The 16402-nt window shown below is 41.3% G+C and overlaps 1 long non-coding RNA gene across 10 annotated transcripts in view; it reads right to left on the bottom strand.

Annotated features, from left to right (window-relative positions):
• Positions 1-16402, bottom strand: part of LOC125334804 — a 116272-nt gene that overhangs the window by 55312 nt on the left and 44558 nt on the right. For 8 of the 10 annotated variants that reach the window (XR_007207241.1, XR_007207240.1, XR_007207242.1 and 5 more), the window contains 2 exons: positions 11103-11334; positions 5498-5595 (listed from right to left, as the gene is read on the bottom strand). This is a non-coding gene — a long non-coding RNA (uncharacterized LOC125334804). Of the gene's footprint in view, positions 1-5497; positions 5596-11102; positions 11335-14602; positions 15278-16402 lie in introns of those variants that run through there. The other 2 variants (XR_007207248.1, XR_007207243.1) reach the window with 2 other exon arrangements.

Genomic DNA, 16402 nt, shown 5'->3' with positions numbered 1-16402 from the left:
TGGAACTAATTTTAGAGTGGCCTGAAGTGTTTAATCCTGCAAATTATTGCCAGTGAGGAAACATCAAGGTACTGCTGGATCTTAATAGCGGCAAAGCAGCAGGAATGGTTCACCCTAAGCTGCCTCCTGCTGATGGCTAAGCAATCAGACACACTGTACACCCCTCACAAGGTGCAGGGGCAGCTATGTTTTGTTCCCAGTGACTTACAAAGTGGCCTGGAATTGTTCCTCTCTTCTTTGTGTCAGGGAAGGAGTCTTTATCAGCAATGCCAATTCAGGCCTACTTTGCAAACAGCAGAGAATAAGGAAGAGGAGACCAAACGCTGGGGTACAGACAGCATCTACCACTGCATCATGCTGGATCCCTCTTCCATGGGGATCTCCATCCTTCAGAAAGCAGAGAAGGGTTTGTAGAGGGGCACAAGAAGGCAGAGCACTTTACTCCTTCATACCTAGTACCTGTCTCATTTGGAAAGATGTCTTTCTGATTCCTTGCTCTGCTCATGAGTCCTCATTAATGAAGCTGAGGAGATTGGATTTATTCTTTCATCCCTCCAGGAGTCAGTTTCTCCCGTGTGGAGAAAATAAATGTCAACCTTGTGAGGACTGCTTTTAGCGATAAGAAATACCAGATATGAGACCAGAAAAAGATTTCTTAGGGTCTTAAGCCCTATTTGCCCTCATACAGATCTTCAGCTCTGCAAACCCATTCTGTATTTTTACCAGACATCTTCTGAGGGAAAAAAGGAAACTCCATGTCTCCTCCCAAAGGGAAGGTACTCAAGAATCCTTTTGCTATGATGGTTAAAAACCCCTTCATTTACCTTCCAGACAGAATTTATCCATAGCCAATTAATACCTTTCTGTTATTCTGCCAAAATATTCTTGGATCTTTAATAAGTACTCTGTCTAGCTCCGTGGAAGCTCTGCAATTGATTGCTACAGAACTTAGGAGTTCCCTTTTCCACAAGCCATAGGAAGAAGTATTAATAACAGAACGTGCTGTAATTCCCCATGCAAATTTTGCAGGAGCCCATCCAGGTGTGTGCAAGAATCCAAGCATTAATCTCAAAACTATTTCCACTACCAGCCTTCCCAGCTGTAAAGCTTTTCTCATCATTTAAAAACAAAGGAGAGGTAACAAGCTACACTTTAACATTTGCTTGAAAATTCTTTCCCAAACAGGAGAGCTGCAGTGTCTTTCCAAAACCCACCAGGCACCAGGAAACATTTCCTTTGCAGAGACCAGAATGAAGATCCTGCATATTTCATTGAACAACAAGCATTTTTGAACTCAGATTTTGTATCTTTTTAGGCACAGGTATCCTTTTGCACATGCACCCATTAGATCTGCAAACCCAAGTGATCGAAACGTCAGAACTAAGGTTAACCATAAACCCCTATTCATCTGCATTATGAGTCACTCTTTAAATATAGAATTATGCCTTGTTTTCCAGATTCTACCTCAGGATGGACAGTGTTCACTTAATGAGCAGATATTCAATATTTTGTTTCAGTGTCATTATTCAGCATGCGGCTTGAGGCCTCATTTACCACATACTACTCCAAACCTGCTTGCAAGACACAATTGCTAATTTTCTTGTGTGTTTTTCTAGGGCTCTTATCAGTATGGCATATGAGTGCTTCACAACCCTCATTTCTCCTAACAACACCCTGTAAGACGAGAGGATATTATTATTCTTGTTTAACAGATGGGAAACTGAAACACAAAGAGATTCAGGTCAAAACATTCTGCTAGAGATGGGTCCCCAAACTGAGATGTCTGGGAATTGATTTCTCAGAATGTTTAACGTTGTACAGCTTCATATGTCAGGAGAAATAGCACAGGCAGTGTACTCTGCAAATGGAAACGCAGGAAGCAAAATAAAATTAATAGCCAGTTGGGAAGAATTTAGTTCAAATTGACTTCTCTGAGACTGGATGAAAGTTTTGCAGGATTCAGATGCTTGAACCATGAGATCTCACATTTTCTTTTCAATTCTCTGCCTTTTACTAAGCTCTCCCTGCTTCCACAGCAAATACAGGCAAAGTCCGTCAGGCATCAGCCTCCTGCTCTCCCCGGCTCTGACTCATGTCCTGAGCTGCTCCACCTTCTGAAGTGAATTAGACCAGGGTGCACTGCTGAATATAGCACATGGTCAAGTAATTAAAGACTAGACCAAGCACAGGTACAAAGGGAAGCCAAATAAACACTTTGCAGGAAACCCTAATTTCATGATTTCCCGATACCCATTTCTAAATAATAAGCTTTTCAAGGAGAACAGTCCCCCTTATACATAGGTATATATATATATAAAATATAAATTTTATATACAAATGCAATTTTAAACTAAAATATGAATGTATTTTATATATGATAAATATAATATATAGGATAAAAATGTTATTATATATGTGTAATAATATAAACTCATGTATACTTATACTCTTGTTCCTGATTCAAAATCAGTCAAAATTTGCCAAAGACTGCAAAAGGTACCTGGCATGGTATATTATGCCCAAATGATTATAAAGTTTTCTATTTAAAATTAAAGGTGAACAAAAATCTTCCCAATAGATTTCAGTTCAGCCTTCTGACTGTGTCTTTCAGGAAATCAGGATACATGTGCCTGGGTAAATCAGAACCACTTGTATTTTATAACATTCCCTGCTGAAGGAGTATGTAGAAGCAGAGCTCCAAATTTCCAGTATTCAGGAAATTCAGTTATTTCATAATTTCATTTCATTCTGAATTGAGAGAACACCTATGCCTCCCTTGCCTCAAACTTCCAAATTCCCTTAAAATTTTATTTGCGTTGGGTTGAAACTGTTCTAAGTAAATCAACCAGAGCTGATACCAGCACTGGAAATTTTAATGTGAGTATTTGGAGCTTGACAGAATTACAAGGAAATAAAGTAGCCTGGAAAGTTTCAAGCAATCCTAGTTACAGGTACGCCACCAGCTATTTCAAAAATACCACTGCAGTAGCATCTACATTTTGCAATAAAAAACTTATTAAGTGTGCTATGTGTTATTTTCAATACAGTGATACTCAGGAATGTATCCTCATTTTCCAGGTACTTTTACTGTCTCTCCCTATTAGAGCAGAGTGAGGAGTGGAGCTCTGCTCTTTCCTCACGCACAGGTCTGTCTCATTTCATACACTCATGAAAGAAGACCCGAATCTGAACTTTTTTAACCTAAAGGACTGACCACCAACTTGTGTAAGAAGGAGCAGCAGCTCTGAGCTTCCCATGCAGACGCAGTGACTGCAGCAGGCAGAACCAGCCCGCCTCAGCTCCCAGCACAGAATACACACTTGTGGGCAGATCAAGGGGGCTTTTAAGAGATGAAACCAGGGTTTGCATTAATTAAATGCCATAGAAAGTTAGACAACCTGGCAGTTTTGCTGATTAATATTTTGTTCATCGTTTTCTTATCAAGGGGACAGGCAATTTGACTCAGTCACCTTTTGAAGGATACGCTGGGGCTTGTGTGAATCTGGGCTTCTCCCAGTTCTCAAAGGAACAGTCATGAGAACTGTTTAATCAAAAAAACCCCTATGTCAGGATCTTCTATTTTGAAGGGAGGTGAGAAATCAGAATTCAGCACTCAGCTCAGAAGGGCTCTTTCCGTAATGCTCGGGGAGTGGAAACCGCTCAGCGTGGCAGCTGCCAGCAGCCAGCAAGGAATTCCCCTGTCATGAGGGCCATGACTCACACGTGCCCCTGCTGCTCCTCTCCCTCAGATGTAGGGGCCATACTTGTGGTCTGGGATGTGTCAGGAGAAAGGACCTGGCAGAGCTCTCCTCTGTTACACAACCTCGCTGTCCCTGCCCAGAGAGGCACGGTCCACCCAGGGCAGGGAGCTGCTGCAGGTGGCGTGGGCTACAAAATCCTTTTGCAGCTGATATTTCCTTTCTCCCCTCATTTTCCTTAATCCTCTGCTCTTCTGGAATAACCAGAGTAACCCAGTCAGCTCCTGAGCAATCACAATGCTGTTATAAAAGTCATCCCATAAAAAAAGGATTTTTAGCATGGGTTTCAGCGGTGTAAAATGAGGCTCCACACAGAGCAGAGCTGACACAGGTACGGAGGTCCCTCATCAGTTTTGCTCAATAAATTCACAGCAGAGCTGCTGCCACAGCAGCATGAGCAGTTTGCAACATTTGTATTTGTGCTCTGGCTATTTATTACTGTGTTTTTCACAAGCCCTTTTAATGCCTCCAGGAGTAATTTATGGGGACAGAATAGCACGAAAAGAGCAGATCCCACTTATTTAAATCTCTGGATGATGAAAATCACATGAGAAGAGCAGGTTTCACATTGTTTCCTCTCCATAAATGGCTTTCTGAGGCAGTAAAAGCCATATAAAAGCAAATATAAACACTGTACAAACACCAAGATATTCAGGTTTGTTTGGACTTATCCAAACACTGCCCAGAGATTTTCAGGTTTATTCAGGTTTGGGCTCTGTTTTGTTAACTCATTCCATGAAACACTGCAGGCTGTAGTTATTCTCAATATAACCAACTAGATATATGCACTAAAATTTCTTTTAACTGATTTTACTGCACAAGAGGATTACTTTAAAAAAAAAAATTCTTATATATAAAGTATAAATCTTGTTACTTTTCAGATTGATAAGTAATGTGTGTGACTGTGATTCTTTTTTCCTTTTTTTTTTGTTCTTCATTTGGCAGTTCTCACAGCTTCTGCTCCAGCACATGAACCAGACTGATCTGGACACCCAGGATGATCCAAGTTTCCAGCAACTGACATGTTGGTTATTAATTTTATAAAATAAGCAAATTAGTGAAGCTTGACTAACAAACTTTTTGATCCAGTGAACACTCATTTGTGCAGTCACATTAGGAATCATAACCTTTTAGTGCTAAGAGTAATAGCAGGGACATGGAGAGGTCACCAAGTTCCCTTCCTAGGGCTGGGGGTATAATTTTGGAGGTATCTGTCACACACAAAAGTTTGAAATGACATGAAATTTCTAAAATAAGTAGCACTTGCCTGTAAAAGGCAAATTAAAAAGGTTTCTTTGCCCTGTCTTTTTTCATTAATTAACATTCTGACTCCCTAATGAAGTTTCCAGATAAAGTCATACAATCGCAGAATGGTTTGGGGTGGAAGAGACCTTAAAGATCCTCTTATTTCAACCCCTGCCATGGGCAGAGACGCCTTTCACTATCCCACTTTGCTCCAAGCCCTGTCCAACCTGGTCTTGGACACTTCCAGGGATCCAGGGGCAGCCACAGCTTCTCTGGGCACCCTGTGCCAGGGCCTCCCCACCCTCACAGGGAGGAATTTTTTCCTAATATCCAATCTAAACTTACTCTTTCAGTTTAAAGCCATCCCCTCTTGTCACAGGATACAATGTTTTCTAATTCAGCTCTCCTATATTTCATGTTTTGCCTCATGAGACCAAATTTATTACACTGAGGGATGTAATTTAATAGTATATTTTAAACAACCACGAGTTTACCTGCTTGGCTGCTCATTTTTCACAAAGTCATTACAGGAAGCATGTAAAAGTCAGAAAACTGCCTCAAAATTTGTTTGAGTAATCCAGGCTTCATGATTCTGCAAGAGAGAATGGAAAGTTAACTTGAGAGGTTTCCTCTGCTGCTTGTCACACCAAAATGCCATACAGGCAGGCAGATCCTTTACCACACTGTTTTCCTACAGGTTCATGGAGAGAAATCTCAACCTAGACCTTCATCCAGCAAAAAAACCTGCACTCAGTATCACTTTCCTTCACTATTGCCTCTGTATAATCAGAGGAAATAATCCACATTGCACACAAAGCAGCCATCATTTTTCAAGTCTTTGCAACATCCCAGCCCTCCCAGACCCGAGCTGTGCAAAGCCTCAGGATTATTCATAATTTCACCAGCCTGATTCAGCAGAAATAACATGGAACCATTTCGAGTCACATTTAAAGCTGTTTATGGGTATGGGGAAAAGTTGTGTCCCCTGAACAAAATGTTGCTTTCTCTCAGCTTCATTGCTGGGTTAAAGGAAAATTAAACTGTTCTGGAACTTGCTTGGAAGAGAGGGAGCAGGGGGATAGAGAAGGACAATTTATCTCTAAATTACATTGCTATTCAGAGTAAACCACAGAGAGCTGTAATGGGACAAGTAATTTTTTTACATAGTATAATTAATTAGAACCCATAAACCCCAATTAAACAGCACTTTTGAGACTATCAAGTGGTGCATGTTTGAAACTGCAAATATGACAGTATAAGTACGCTTTTATAGCTGGGCACACTCCTCAGGATTATTTTCAGTGCTCTACTAAAATGGGAAATGGCACCAGTTAGGCCCCTGCTAATAAATCGCTTGGAAACAGGCGATATTAATAATCTTTATGGGGGTAGGATGGAAGCCAGATGGGGCAGGGAGGGAAGTGTGAAAGTGGCATAATATATTGGCCTGGAAAACATAATCCAGGCCAAAGCAGAAATGTAATCTTGGTGTGCATCAGAGAGGGCTGGGAATATAAAAGGGGAGGTGATGTCTGAAAGGGGACTCGCCCTGGGAGATCAGGAGGACGGCTTCTGAGGTAAGGAAAGCAACACCCTACAAGGTGAGCATCTGCATGGGCAAGGAAGCAGAGGAAAGAGATGCTCCAGGGGATTTAACAGCCCCTGGCAAGGAGAGGGCTCTGTCCCTTGGCCTGTAAATGGGCAATGGCGCTGGGAGCTCCCCGGGTGTCCCGCCCTGGAGGAGCCGTGCATGCAGGCGATGGGACGCGTGTGCGCGGGCTCCGTGCACAAGCAGTGTGAGGAAAAGCTCCCTCTGCCCTTGTTTATTTACACGAGGCCCCGGTTGTGTTTGACTTGGCAGGCGGGAGCCCCGCGCCCTGTGCCAAGCGCTAATTCCCGGCCGCCCCGCAGGCCCTGGCGCGCACCTGACAGTCATTAGCGCCCGGGCCCATTTTGTTCTCACATTTCAGGCACTGACCCGTAGCCACGCACGGCTCCGGCAGACACTCCATCACCTCCCTGTCAGCAGCTCCAGCCCGGCAGCCCCTGCCCTGCCAGCGAGCACGGAGCTAATGAGGGCTGGGGAGAAGCCTTCACCTTCAGAGAGACGCCCCTCTTCGCACGGAGAGCGGCGGACGCTCCACAGAGGCCTTCTTGCTCCTTAAATTATGACTTTGTTTGTGTTTGGAATATTTTATCCTTCAGAAAATAGCGTGATAAGTAAACAACTGGTGACAGCTGAGCCTTGGTGACAGAACTAGACATTAAATTCTAGCATTCCCGTTCAGCTGTACAATGCTCCTCGTGCTAGCTACTCCCCAAAAGGGGCATCTCTCTCTTATCAGTCACTCAGAAAATTCCTCCAGTCACCTATCAGCATAAGAAGAACATTTAACCTAGAAATGCAGAAAAACACACTTTCAGATGAAGGAGAAATGGAGGGAACAGCTTGGCTGGATAGAAAGCGTTGCAGCAAGGACTCGCAACATCCATGAGGAGATATGGGAGGAGTATCAAGGAGATAAGAGCTTTCTGCAGAAATGCTTTGCACTACATGTTATGTTCTGCGGAGGTCTGCAGAGTGCTGCCACATTCTTTATATACATGGGGAGGCATTCAGCCCTTAGTTTTTAAGAATCCATTTACTAAATTGGAGAATCTTATAAATATTTGCGTTTCTTAAGTCTTATGCCAATTTATGTGCATTGAGACCCTTAAGCTTTCTCACCAACATAAATTATTCTAAGATCTGACTTCTTGCCAGCTCCAAATACTGTCATTTTAGTTTGACAGACACATATCTTTTCTTTTTATCCACTTCGTGCACAATTTTCTCCATTTAATATCAATAGGGACAGAGACTCTAACAAGTCAGCAGTCAGTCCTAGGTTGCAGACAAGTTTTGGATTAAGTTCTTATGAACTTAAAAGGAAGGAATAAGAGACTTAAACTGCTGGAGAGCTCCAGATTTCCATGAGAGAGAAGAGCATTATAATTTTTTTCTATGTCAGTCTCAAGGCAATGCACTTTTCAGTGATCCCTTACTAAAATTTATTTTTAAAAAAAGCAAAAATTCCAAACCAGCAGAGACTCATTTTGGATTTGTCTTAGAGGCTTTTTTCCAAATTTCTCTGGAGCCTGCATTGTTGAACGTGTGGTAATTTAGCACAAGACCTTATAGTCAGATCTACAGTTGTAGATCTAATAAAATGCTTATGCCATGTTTTCAGACATTGCAAAAGCAGTATTTTATCTGAAATATACTAAGTAGATGCTGATATTGACATTTTTTCCTGAGTCTGTAAAGTTTACACACAGCTTCTCTACAAGCCTTGTACCTCAGGTCTCACTTCTGTCCTTAAACTGTTGGGCTTTTTGGAGGATAATTTCCCATTTGAAAGTTAAGGCACTGGTAGACAGGATATAAATGCATAGAAATGAAAATGGACCTGAGCATGTAAAAGCTGGGATGATTTAATGTAAAATATATAAGGTGCTTGCTCCAACAGCACAAAATACAGGTTTTCTTCCTAATAGAGGTTTTATTTTTCTTAGTCCAAAAAATACAAAGGTGTTCTGCACTGTACAAGGCATAGTGAGATGAAGAACCCACTCTTCAATTTAAGCAACAGACATGGCAAGAATAATCTCTCTGGACACTGCAGAACTGGACATTTAGTAGAGATTCATGCAGACACAAACATGGTCACCACCTAGTGAAGGAAGGACAGAAAAATTGCCTTAATCTTAAATCCTGGTTTAGTTATTTCAAGGAAAAAAAGCACATTTTAAGGAAATTGGAAAGCTGTGACTGCAGCAGACTCATGGTCTAGTTAGTTAGGGGATAGAGGCATAAAGAATATCAGCAACCATCAACAGGACGGCAAATGCCATTTGAATAGACATGTGTCATTCCTGTACCGCAGCCAAGTGAAACTACAAACACTATTAAAAGTATAAAGAGACTTTAATATACATTCCTGCTAAGGCATCTTTCTGTTGCCAGAATATTGCTAGTGGGCTTAGTATAAATGAGAATCTGGCCTTAATATTCTCAAACAGAAAAGTGAAATACACAGACATATTGACTTGGATTAGTATGCTCTGTTCTGTTAACCCAAGGTATCTGCATGGACCAAAACTGGCAGAAAGAATATGAATCTGAACCTCAAGTGCATAGCAGCTTCAGTGAGCACAAATGATCTAAAGAGCCACTTCCTATGGCAGCAAAATCAGGCCTGTAGAATCATAAAGGTTGGAAAAGACCTCCAAGATCATGGAGTGCAACCATTAACTCAGCACTGCCAGGTCCACCACTAAATCATGTCCTGGAGTATGGATCTAAACATTTTCTGCACACTTTAATATTGCTTATTTCCTTTATTTTTAGCATCACATCCCCCAGCCACACAGCACACAACTCAAAACACTGTCTACTTCATTTTACCCCTGCCGTGGCAACAATCTTGGTGCTAAAGTCAGAATTCCAACACCCACCTAAACACAAGCCACCCAGGAAGATCCAATACTTGATAACAAACTTCAGACTTCTAACGAAAAAGACAAAAAGCCTTGAATACCAGCAGTGCCTGGAGAGGAAGTTGCGTCCTTTGCTGGAGAGAGGCACAGCAATAAACAAAGGACAGCAATCCCTGCCAATGTGACCAGGGGCAATACACACCAGCCAGGAGCTGGAGGAACTTCCTCCTATCACCAGAAGCATCTCTGCACCCTGCCCATTAGCCCATTTTCAGCTGTGGCCCATTCCAGATGTTCCAGAGGAAGAGGGAAGAACAAACCAACCCAGAGGCCAAGTTAGGCATGAAAAGAGGGATGAAAAAGACAAAACACCATCTCATGCTGTGAGGAAGCCCTCCGGCAAAGGGATGCGGTGTGTTTCAGGCTCTAAAAAGACCTTTTCACCAAAAATAAAAAATCATCATATGAAAAACACAGGAGGGAGAAAGGTAACTCCAAACACATGTAAGCAAACTGGCAGGGGGGTTGGAACTAGATGATCTTTAAGGTCCATTCCAACCAAAGCCTTTCTATGATTCAATGAAAATGGGCAAAATTCTAAGATGTTTGAAATCAATGGCAAATCCCTCAAAATTTATTTGTGCCAAGATTTTGAGATGAACACATTTAAGTAGATTCCTACATTTATTTCTAAATAAGAGATGTGTAGCTCTTGAAATGTCTTCTTGGGATGTGCTAATTTTGATAGGAAAATGAAAGGTGCTAATTTGTCCCTGTCGCCATATAATATTAAACAGTTCAATGCGGGCTGATTTTGGAAACAGCACATGGCAGACACACTTAAAAAAATAATTCAAAAGGTACTGAAAGAATAATCTTTTCCAAATCTGTCAACAAGATTCTATCCACTGAACCTGGCAAGAAATCTAGCTTATTTTGGTAAAACAATCATTTTTGCTCCCCTAAACATTGTAAAATAAGAGGGGTCATGGAAAGAAAAGTGGGAACATTAAAAAGACCCTTGATAAATATTCAAGGCTGTGGTGCTGTTATCGTGGGGTATTTCCAAGGACCTGCACACAGGTTTTAAAAGTTCAAGTAAATGAGGAGGGCAGGAGGGAGCTCAGACTGCAAGGGCTGAGGCACTGCAAATTCAATTCACTGCGTGGTTTTGCTGTGAATGCTTTTCCAGCTCTCACACCATTACATAGGATGTAGCATCATAATGATGTCAACTCTTGGACCAAAGAACAAGCTGATTTAAGTTTTATGAGGGGAAGGATGAATACTTTCAAAGGAATGGTGAATCGAATAATACAGAACTGGTAGGATCACAGTTCAGGGAACTCATGGTTATGCTTTGAACTATTTTTAGCGAGGTACTGCAAGTTCAGGGATAGTTAGATGGAAAAGGCCTGCACAGCTCAAGTGAAGCACAGCCTCTCAAAGCATTGACAATTTGCTACCAATTTTGCAGGCAGAGAATCAAAACCTCTCTTCCCTTTCCCTGAGGGTGACTGCTGCAGCAAGGCTGCTCTGTGTGTGTGTCACTGAGCATCAGAGGCTGTGCAAAGCCATCCCTCCCTGTGCCCCACCCTGGCACAAAGGACAAGCACTCACCTTGCATTCGAATCAGCACACGCCCCTCTCTGCTTTCTTCAGGATTCTCCAAGGCACAGGGTAGCAGGAGGGTGCAACAAAAGGATCCAGGCTCCCTCCATCCCTGCCTTGCCTAGAGCAGGAGCAGTCCCTCCTTGTCACTCTCCATCCCTCTCCCGAAGGTGCTGTGACTTTGTCCTGCCCACCCAAGGAGGGACTGTATCCACACGGTTTTAGCCCCAGCATTTTCAATCTGTAGGGAAACACAACCCCCCTGAAATTCAGATACAAAAGAAAGCACAGGTAGGGTGGTTTTCAATCAAAGCCACTGCTGTTCCTGCAGTAAGAGCAGGTCAATAAAGACCTTCCCCCAACTCCCTTTGGAAAGTCACTGCAGATGACTTCTGCCAGCTCTTGCTATGTTTTTGCCTCCTTTAAATGCATACTTGAGAATATCCAGTAAGTGCAGATCACCAGGAACACACAAGGAATGGGTTGCTTTATAAGCTTTACTACAATTATGGATAATGTTGGAAATATATACTGTATATTTCCTGTATGGTGGGACTGCTACAAGCACAGAAAATCCACATTGAAGGGGATTTCTATGCAAGCTATGCAGCAGATGAAGATTGTATTGCAAGCTTGAATTACTGATTCAAGCTGCTTCTTTTCCTCTCCCCACCCACTTCTCTAATAGCTTTTAAACTTAAATAGCCATATAAGTTAAAATGTTCTTTTATAGGGTGAAATAAACAGATTTTATGGTTCAGAAACTGCAAGTTTAGAGATCAACACTTTACCACTAATTCATGCAGGTTCAAGCTAAGGAAATGGCTCATTTTCCTCTCTACAGTGTCTGATGCTTTTTTTTTTTCCTCCAAAAAATCCAAGATGCAATTTAAATTAGATGTTATGAAAACTCTGGATGCAGACAATGCTTTCTCTTAACAAAGTACATCTAGGTTGCTGCATTCCAGGTCCCAGATCCCATGAAATCAGAGGAGAATTACTGCTGAAAACCTCAGATTGGCTGGAAATTGGTACAAAACTTTAGAATTTATTGTACATATTATTGATTGGGCCTTAAAGCAAAAAAACAGAAAACATCCAACAAAATAATAATAATAATAAAAATAATAATAATAATAATATCACAAGAAAGCTTTCATGTGCCACTCTGGAAATCTAAAAATGTCTTATGATTGCAAATGTGATTTATACTTAAACTTCTTTTTAACTCTCAAAATGCTGCGAAGAATATTTAGCCCCAGTCCATTCCAGTGGAATAGTAGCAAATACCAGGTCCAGCTGTCCCAGGAAAGCAGAGGAGAAGCGGGACTGACAAGCCCCATACCTTCCACAGCTCATTTCCATTACTAGAATTATCCATTGGAATTCATGGGTAACCCTGGCATTCCAGTGAGCCAGGGGAATAACCATGACCCAGAGATGTGAATTCCAGATGCATGCAGAAATAATTGGAGGGTACAAAACCCCAGGAAGATACAGCTTGGAAAGTTTGGTATGATCTGAATGCACAGAAAGTTATTTTCAAACTGAGAGAGCAAGAAGTGATTCTACTGAGCAGTGGGAGACTCTGCCCTAAAGAGTCTAAAGAAAAATTGTGGTGCCCTGATAATTTTATGAGAAAAATTACAGTGATTATGTTTCATTTGTCTATCTATCTGTTTATTCAACCCTCATCACTATGATTTTTGAGTGTCTCATATATCCAGTAACAACAAGGGCGTATTTTTCTTCCCATTTATCAGCTACATTAACCAGCATTTAAGTGGTTAAAATGGAGGTTTTGTTTCCAAGCAAAGATAATCCTGTTCCTGAGGACACCAGTAATGGTGGTATATGACAACATAATCAGCAGCACAAGGATATAAACAACTCCCAATTATCCCAAACCAAAATTTTTGAACATCTTGTTACATTTTTTCCTAAGGCCTTAAAATTACTGAGTTGTTATGGTTGGATGCTTTGTGGTGAATAAATCTAGAATAATTCCCTGGAAAGAGTGAATTGCACCGAAATTCTGTTAGTGCAAAAGACCACAGTACCAAGCTTGCCCTGGCTTTCCCATCCATGGGGAAAAAACCAGACCATGTTCTCATTGTGTGGGGACAGGAGATAAAGGGGGAGGAGCAGTGGTGATGTGATTTCTAGGAAGTGGGAAGCAGCTGCATGGAAAACAGAGAGTGCAATAAGAACGCCACAAACAGTGGGATTTCTTGCAGTTTTGCTCCTGTCAAAAGGCCAAATTCCCTGTGCCTCCAGGTGAGTAACAAAACAACAACTGTGAAAAAACCCCATTGCACATGAACACAACCTGAATGGAATTTGAGAGGATCCATTGGTGCCGTTTCCCACACGAGGTGCTCGGAGGCACCCATCATGTCTCAGAGCTCTCACACAGATAGGAACATGAGATACTGTGCTAGAAACAGAGATGTCACAGGACACGGCATCCAGATCTGAAGACAGATCAAAGTAACCACACTGAGAGCCAAATCCAAGCTTGGGCTTTGAATATACCTCTAAAACATGGATGTTTTTGGAGCTAGAATTTGGGTTCTGTCATCCATCTAATCTTGAAATGGGTGGATCAAAGATGTTCCGTCTGAGGCTTAGCAAAGTGCTAACAGATACTTTTGAATAGAAATGGTTCAGTGAAATGCTCCAAGCGAGAAATAAATTTGTTGGTGGGCAAGTTGTGAAGTGAAGGAGAAGTGAAACTGGCTGAGGAAATTGCTGCATACCTGTTGATTTCTTTGATATGTTACCTTGTGAGGTTGGATTTATGTGCAACAGGAGTGAAGGAGAGGCACAACGTGGTTGAGGAATTGGACCAGAAAGTTGGTAGCAATGCCAGAAAAGACTGGAAATTAAGAAGGATGCCCAGTGGTTTGAGAGCTGGCTTGGAAACCAGCAGCAATCATATGTTTGGTTCTTCAGACCAAATTTCCTGTATGACCTTGGCCAAGTCATCTAATACCTCAGCTTCCAACGACTCAAATGGAGCTCATAAACCTTGTTAAAAAATAAGAAAACTTGTGGGGATGAAGGGCCATGTCTCACCCATTGCAGCCTCACAGCTTGAGGTGGCCTGATAGAATCGTTAAACAAAAGAGACTGGATGGCTTCCTGAATTATTCAAAATAGAAATACAAATATAAAATTATAGAAAAGAACTGCCTGCAGAATGTTTCAAGCTGTAGGGACCAGCCTGGTTATAGATCTTCCAACATTTCCATGCTCCAAGGAAGCCACACTCCTGTTCAAGCTATAGGAAAAACACACACAAAAAACATTGCACAACTCTGGCTGGCACTGGCATTTGCTCTGTAGATGGCACAAGTGCTAACCTTATTTTCTACAATGTTTATGCCAATGTAAAGTGGAAATAACTATAGGAATTAATCCTGACATACATATGTGAGACATCTGGCCACATCAACACTATCATTTATTCCAGCATGCATTTTCCTGGCCACCATTTTTCAGCCTACCTTAGTCAACTGCAGTAACATTTTTGGCCAGTACAAATTTTTGACCTGATGTCTGTGTAGATCTGAAAGGAATTTCCCCTTCAACACGCATGATCTTCCATTAAGCAAAGCCAGTTCCATGATTCCTGGAAGAATTAAGCAGTACAAATACCCTGTAACTCTGGATCCTTGCAGTTAATGCTTTGGTCTCCTTTTAAGGGATAAGAAGTTAATTCTTTCACACCTAGTGCTGGTGGGTCATTTGGGGACAGTCTTATCACTCCGTGAGGAAAGGTACATGCCTAAATAATTCAAAATCTCAGATGCTGCTTATTCTTCTGCTCTAACTGACCAAGTGTTGCGCAAATTTTAGAGTGAAAAATATGCATTCAGCCTTGCAAATGGACTTACAGCCTAGATGGGTTGCTGTGTTCTGGAGAAAACAAAGGGTAAGAATTTACTAATCATGGAAAGCTTTCTCCTGCTGTTACACACATTCATTTCATCAATAGTGACAATTAGAGAGGGACAAGCATTTCTACTACTGTGTCATCCCAGCTTGGCCCACAGCACTTTCTGAAGAAGAATTTTTCTTGAGGCACAGTTATCTTTAATGGAACAACACTCTTGGGCAACTGTTAGTGTAGAGTATAGAAGGGAAGCAACCAATTAAATACCTACAAAATTAGAAGCTGAATTTCTACTGAAAACCAAGTGTATATTTGCATTAAAGGCCAATCTTGATAAAGATATTTGGGCAATAGAAACAATGAAAGTAATCAAATTGATCAGTAAAATCAGAACACTGACAATAATGAGCAGCAGAGACATAAAAAAATTAAAACTGAGTTAACAACAAGATATGGATTTTAAAATAATTAGAAGTTGAAACTTTTCCTCCTCCTAATTATTCCTTCAAGCTGTGATTTTCAAACTTCCATTCAGCTGCTACTTAAGCCTGATACCTCTGAAAACTCACGGCTGCCTGGTATACCTGTGTTAAAAGTCCCCAGAAGCCTACATGGTGCTTCACTTACAGTACACAACTGCTCTGCTTGGAGAGGGCAAAGCTGTTGCCTTCCTGCTGGAAATGTCAAGGTAAATTGTGAAAAACAAGGGTTATGTCCTAAACCTTGCTCACTCGTTGTTTTACACTTTTCCATCTTGGGAAGGCAGCTCCCATTGATACATATAAGTGGGAGAAAACGCTCAGGTCTAAAACTTGCAGTTTCCTGCCTCCTGCAGAACGGTCACTCAGCAAAGATATCCAGGTCCATGCATGTCTCACATGTGTGAACATGGTATTTTCCTTTTCCAAGCAATGTCCAGCTGAAAACCACGGAAACCTCTTTAGCCACAGAGACATAAAGATGCATCAGAGAACATTCTCACAAATTACATGCATCTTTATGCACAAGCAAAGTTAGCAGCCTCTCCCTGTAGTGTAAAAATTCCTGTACAGATTACACACCTTATTAATTCTAGACCAGTGAACTTTCCTCCTAGTTTATAACAAAGTGTTACATTATTAGTCAGGCTTCCCAGCAACTTTTGATAAAAATGGTGTTTTTATTGCTGTATAAAAAATACAAGGCGAGTTAAATGTTCAGTATTTTCTTATAAAATATTTAAGTTTATAAACTGTTGCAAACAGGCTGGTGTTTATATAATATTCACAGACATCTGTAATGCCTCTCATGAAAGCTAATGTATAAGCTCTTAGCTACTGCAAAAGGGTTTTAAAGATGCTCTGCCCATCTTAAAGTGTAATTCTACATAGTCTGAAGAGCTACTTTGATAACAGTTTGTTTTGAGCTTAAT

This window comes from Corvus hawaiiensis, chromosome 17 (genome assembly GCF_020740725.1).
Source record: "Corvus hawaiiensis isolate bCorHaw1 chromosome 17, bCorHaw1.pri.cur, whole genome shotgun sequence".
In the NCBI taxonomy this organism is placed as follows: domain Eukaryota; kingdom Metazoa; phylum Chordata; class Aves; order Passeriformes; family Corvidae; genus Corvus; species Corvus hawaiiensis.
This window is presented reverse-complemented; position numbering and strand designations above follow the sequence as displayed.